We start from the raw sequence: 5,920 nt of genomic DNA, 5'->3' as shown, positions 1-5,920 counted from the left end.
AGCTTGTAGACACAACATAATACTGAGTGGACAAAACATTAAGGGACACCTGCTCTTTCCATAACATAGACTGTTTCTGTACAGCACTTGTGACATCGGCTGATGTAAAAAGGGCTTTATAAATAACATTTGATGATTTGATTGGTCTCCTGTACTATGTTTCCACCCAGCTCCTTTGGTCAGAAACAACTTGAAAGCCTCTGCCTCAGATGGAAATGGACTCCAGACTAGGACTCATCAAAACAAACAGCAGGGCCCAGGAGCTTCATTTCATCAACAACCACCTGATTGGTTTGGTATTGGGCTTGTTCGACAGGCGATTGCCGACTGACTGATGTACAAATCTCTGTTGCTGCTGTTGAAAAGAAGCATTCCATCCACTATGTTATACGTCACACTAACAGCATCGCCTTAAAGCCCCACATTATGTATTGTTACCCATGGTAGGAGCAGTAATAGACCTAGTCTGTTTCATTATATACATCTACATGATGTATTGTTACACCATGTAGGAGCAGTATAGACCTAGTCTGTCATTATATACATCTACATGATGTATTGTTACACCATGTAGGAGCAGTATAGACCTAGTCTGTTCATTATATACATCTACATGGAGGTATGTGTTTACACCATGTAGGAGCAGTATAGACCTAGTCCTGTTCATTATATACATCTACATGATGTATTGTTTACAACCATGTAGGAGGAGGCAGGTATAGACCTAGTCTGTTCATTATATACATCTACATGATGTTATTGTTTACACCATGTAGGAGCAGTATAGACCGACAGTAGCTTGCTACTTATTTATATGTTGTTTGACTGAATGAAACTGCCTTAAATGTGCTGTAGTGAACATTTTTTATTCTCACTAATCAATCACCACATTCCTGTCTTTGTATGTCTCAATATAATAGTTTTATTTAATTACATCCATGTAAAATAATCTTTGTCTGAAAATAAAATCTGATCCTCAACTGCGTTTCCCCTCCAGTCAGCAGACGGCGATGTGCGTCTTTCCAGGCGATGCTGCAAGCGTGACGTATAATCTAGTGGACGGTTCTTCATAAACAGCTCGTCAACCACCTCGGTAGCTTGCTAGCCAACATAGCCGAAAGATGCAAGATATTTATAACGCTTTCGGTCTATATTAGCTACTGTTTTTAGACACACTTCTAGGTCGTAATCTACTTGTTAACCTATTTAATATTACGTTATTGTTTATTAGTCAGCTATAGTAGCTGGCTGGTTAAGTTAGCATTAGCCTAGTCGCTAATGATAGCTAGCTAGCTAACATCCCCGAACATGAGCTCCCTAAACTACTCCCCTCCTGTTAAAGAAGAGGAGGTCTGTGCTGGACGGAGAAAGAAGCTCTGGGGCTGAACATTGTCGTGAAAGAGGAGAAGGAAGAGGAGGATGTTACAGTAAAACAAGAAGTAGAGGGTAAAGCTGTTACAGTGAAAGAAGAAGAGAAAGAGACGTTTCAGTGAAAGAAGAGGAAGACGCGTTCAGAGTGAAAGAGGAGGGAGGATGTTACAGTGAAAGAGGAAGAGGAGGATGCTGTTTTTGGAGTGAAGAAGGAAGGAGAGATTCACATTGGAAGATGAAGAGGAGGAGACAGGAGATCTGAGTAACACCAGTAAGTATCGCCTTCAATTAGTTTTTAACTTTGGATATTCTGAGTTGGCTCGTCAATACCTCTTCAACGGAGGGCCCTGGGATGATGACTGATATGTCTAGAATCAGACGACGTAGAGAACAAGCTACCCCTTGTTTTCTCCGTTCCGTTTCCAAAAAGTGACTTAACATATATATTTGAGGAGGGTCTATCTGCTGACCGCAGACTGGGGGGCACGGCATGTAGTGATTTTAATGTAGTGATGTTTTACTACACACCGTGACCCCCAATAGAGCCATGTGAGAGTTGGGTTGGCTACACCAAAGATTATGGATATACTGACAAGATGTCTCTCCGTCCTGACAAGGGGAGTCGTTGTCCACAAAGCTGCACTGTGGGTTGTCTATCTCCCGCCTATCCTGTCTTTGGATTGGTGGATACATCTTATTATTGTAATCTATTGTTTATATTCTATGAGGGTTGTTGACGTCAGCCGCCTGTATTCAATGGAGAGAGATGCTAAGCTACTCAGCATGACTATTTGCATAGCGATCTGGAGACAATACCTATAGTGTTTTATCCCAAAGTTGTCGGTATGTCAAGGTGTCCATATAACAACTTAATCATTACGGAAACTTCTGTTGGATCATAGATAAACCTCAATGTAGCACATAAGCCATTCCTTTTTAGTTGTTGACCAAATTCAACACTTTCCACATTGGGTTGATAATTGTTCCACTTTGGATACAACCTACTTAACCTACTGGCATGACCTAGAGAGTTACAACCTACTGTAACCTACTGGCATGACCTAGAGAGTTACAACCTACTGTAGACTACTGGCATGACCTAGAGAGTTACAACCTACTGTAACCTACTGGCATGACCTAGAGAGATACAACCTACTGTAACCTACTGGCATGACCTAGAGAGATACAACCTACTGTAACCTACTGGCATGACCTAGAGTTACAACCTACTGTAACCTACTGGCATGCCCTAGAGAGATACAATCTACTGTAACCTACTGCATGACCTAGAGAGTTACAACCTACTGGCCTACTGGCATGACCTAGAGAGTTACAACCTACTATACCTACTGGCATGACAGAGAGTTACAACCTACTGGCATGACCTAGAGAGATACAACCTACTGTAGCCTACTGGCATGACCTAGAGAGATACAACCGACTGTAACCTACTGGCATGACCTAGAGAGTTACAACCTACTGTAACCTACTGGCATGACCTAGAGTTACAACCTACTGTAACCTACTGCATGACCTAGAGAGATACAACCTACTGTAGCCTACTGGCATGACCTAGAGAGTTACAACCTACTGTAACCTACTGGCATGACCTAGAGAGTTACAACCTACTGTAACCTACTGGCATGACCTAGAGAGTTACAACCTACTGTAACCTACTGGCATGACCTAGAGAGTTACAACCTACTGTAACCTACTGGCATGACCTAGAGAGATACAACCTACTGTAGCCTACTGGCATGACCTAGAGAGTTACAACCTACTGTAACCTACTGGCATGACCTGGAGAATACAACCTACTGTAACCTACTGGCATGACCTAGAGAGATACACCTACTACCTACTGGCATGACCTAGAGATACAACCTACTGTAACCTACTGGCATGACCTAGAAGTTACAACCTACTGTAACCTACTGGCATGACCTAGAGAGATACAACCTACCTACTGGCATGACCTAGAGAGATACAACCTACTGTAACCTACTGGCATGACCTAGAGAGATACAACCTACTGTAACCTACTGGCATGACCTAGAGAGATACAACCTACTGTAGCCTACTGGCATGACCTAGAGAGGAACAACCTACTGTAGCCTACTGGCATGACCTAGAGAGTTTCAACCTACTGTAACCTACTGACATGACCTAGAGAGATACAACCTGCTGTAACCTACTGGCATGACCTAGAGAGATACAACCTACTGTAACCTACTGGCATGACCTAAGAGTTACAACCTACTGTAGCCTACTGGCATGACCTAGAGAGATACAACCTACTGTAACCTACTGGCATGACCTAGAGAGATACAACCTACTGTACCTCTGGCATGACCTAGAGAGATACACCTACAGTAACCTACTGGCATGACCTAGAGAGATACACACCTACTGTAGCCTACTGCATGACCTAGAGAGGAACAACCTACTGTAGCCTACTGGCATGACCTAGAGAGTTACAACCTACTTTAGCCTACTGGCATGACCTAAGAGATCAACCTACTGTAACCTACTGGCATGACCTAGAGAGATACAACCTACTGTAACCTACTGGCATGACCTAGAGAGATACAACCTACTGTAACCTACTGGCATGACCTAGAGAGTTACAACCTACTGTAACCTACTGGCATGACCTAGAGAGATACAACCTACTGGCATGACCTAGAGAGATACAACCTACTGTAACCTACTGGCATGACCTAGAGAGATACAACCTACTGTAACTACTGGCATGACCTAGAGAGATACAACCTACTGTATCCTACTGGCATGACCTAGAGAGGAAACAACCTACTCTAGCCTACTGGCATGTCCTAGAGAGTTACAACAACCTACTGTAGCCTACTGGCATGACCTAGAGAGATACAAACCTACTGTACCTACTGGCATGACCTAGAGAGATACAACCTACTGTAACCTACTGGCATGACCTAGAGAGATACAAGCTACTGTAACCTACTGGCATGACCTAGAGAATACAACCTACTGTAACCTAGTGGCATGACCTATAGAGTTACAACCTACTGTAACCTACTGGCATGACCTAGAGAGATACAACCTACTGGCATGACCTAGAGAGATACAACCTACTGTAACCTACTGGCATGACCTAGAGAGATACAACCTACTGTAACCTACTGGCATGACCTAGAGAGATACAACCTACTGTAACCTACTGGCATGACCTAGAGAGATACAACCTACTGTAGCCTACTGGCATGACCTAGAGAGTTACAACCTACTGTAACCTACTGGCATGACCTAGAGAGATACAACCTACTGTAACCTACTGGCATGACCTAGAGAGTTACAACCTACTGTAACCTACTGGCATGACCTAGAGATACACAACCTACTGTAGTCTACTGGCATGACCTAGAGAGTTACACCTACTGTAACCTACTGTCATGACCTAGAGAGTTACAACCTACTGTAACCTACTGGCATGACCTAGAGATACAACCTTCTGTAACCTACTGGCATGACCTAGAGTTACAACCTACGTAGCCTACTGGCATGACCTAGAGAGATACAACCTACTGTAACCTACTGGCATGACCTAGAGATACAACCTACTGGCATGACCTAGAGAGATACAACCTACTGTAACCTACTGGCATGACCTAGAGAGATACAACCTACTGTAACCTACTGGCATGACCTAGAGAGATCAACCTACTGTAACCTACTGGCATGACCTAGAGAGATACAACCTACTGTAGCCTACTGGCATGACCTAGAGAGTTACAAACCTACTGTAACCTACTGGCATGACCTAGAGAGATACAACCTACTGTAACCCACTGGCATGACCTAGAGTTACAACCTACTGTAACCTACTGGCATGACCTAGAGAGATACAACTTACTGTAGCCTACCGGCATGACCTAGAGAGTTACAACCTACTGTAACCTACTGGGCATGCCCCTAGAGAGATACAACCTACTGTAGCCTACTGCATGACCTAGAGAGTTACACCTACTGTAACCTACTGGCATGACCTAGGAGCGTTACAAATCCTTACTGTAACCTACTGGCATGAGCCTGAGAGGATACAACCTACTGTAACCTACTGGCATGACCTAGAGGAGTGTACCACCTACTTTAACCTACTGGCATGACGTAGTAGAGGATACAACCTACTGAACCTACTGGCATGACCTAGAGCAGATACAACCTACTGTAACCCTACTGGCATGACCTAGAGAGTTACAACCTACTGGCATGACCTAGAGATTTACAACCTACTGTAACCTACTGGCATGACCTAGAGAGATACAACCTACTGTAACCTACTGGCATGACCTAGAGAGTTACAACCTACTGGCATGACCTAGAGAGTTACAACCTACTGTAACCTACTGGCATGACCTAGAGAGATACAACCTACTGTAACCTACTAGAGAGATACAACCTACTGTAGCCTACTGGCATGACCTAGAGAGATACAACCTACTGTAACCTGCTGGCATGACCTAGAGAGATACAACCTACTGTAACCTACTGGCATGACCTAGAGAGATACAAC

The sequence above is a fragment of the Salmo trutta genome, unplaced genomic scaffold (assembly GCF_901001165.1).
Source record: "Salmo trutta unplaced genomic scaffold, fSalTru1.1, whole genome shotgun sequence".
Classification (NCBI taxonomy): Eukaryota; Metazoa; Chordata; class Actinopteri; order Salmoniformes; family Salmonidae; genus Salmo; species Salmo trutta.
This window is presented reverse-complemented; position numbering follows the sequence as displayed.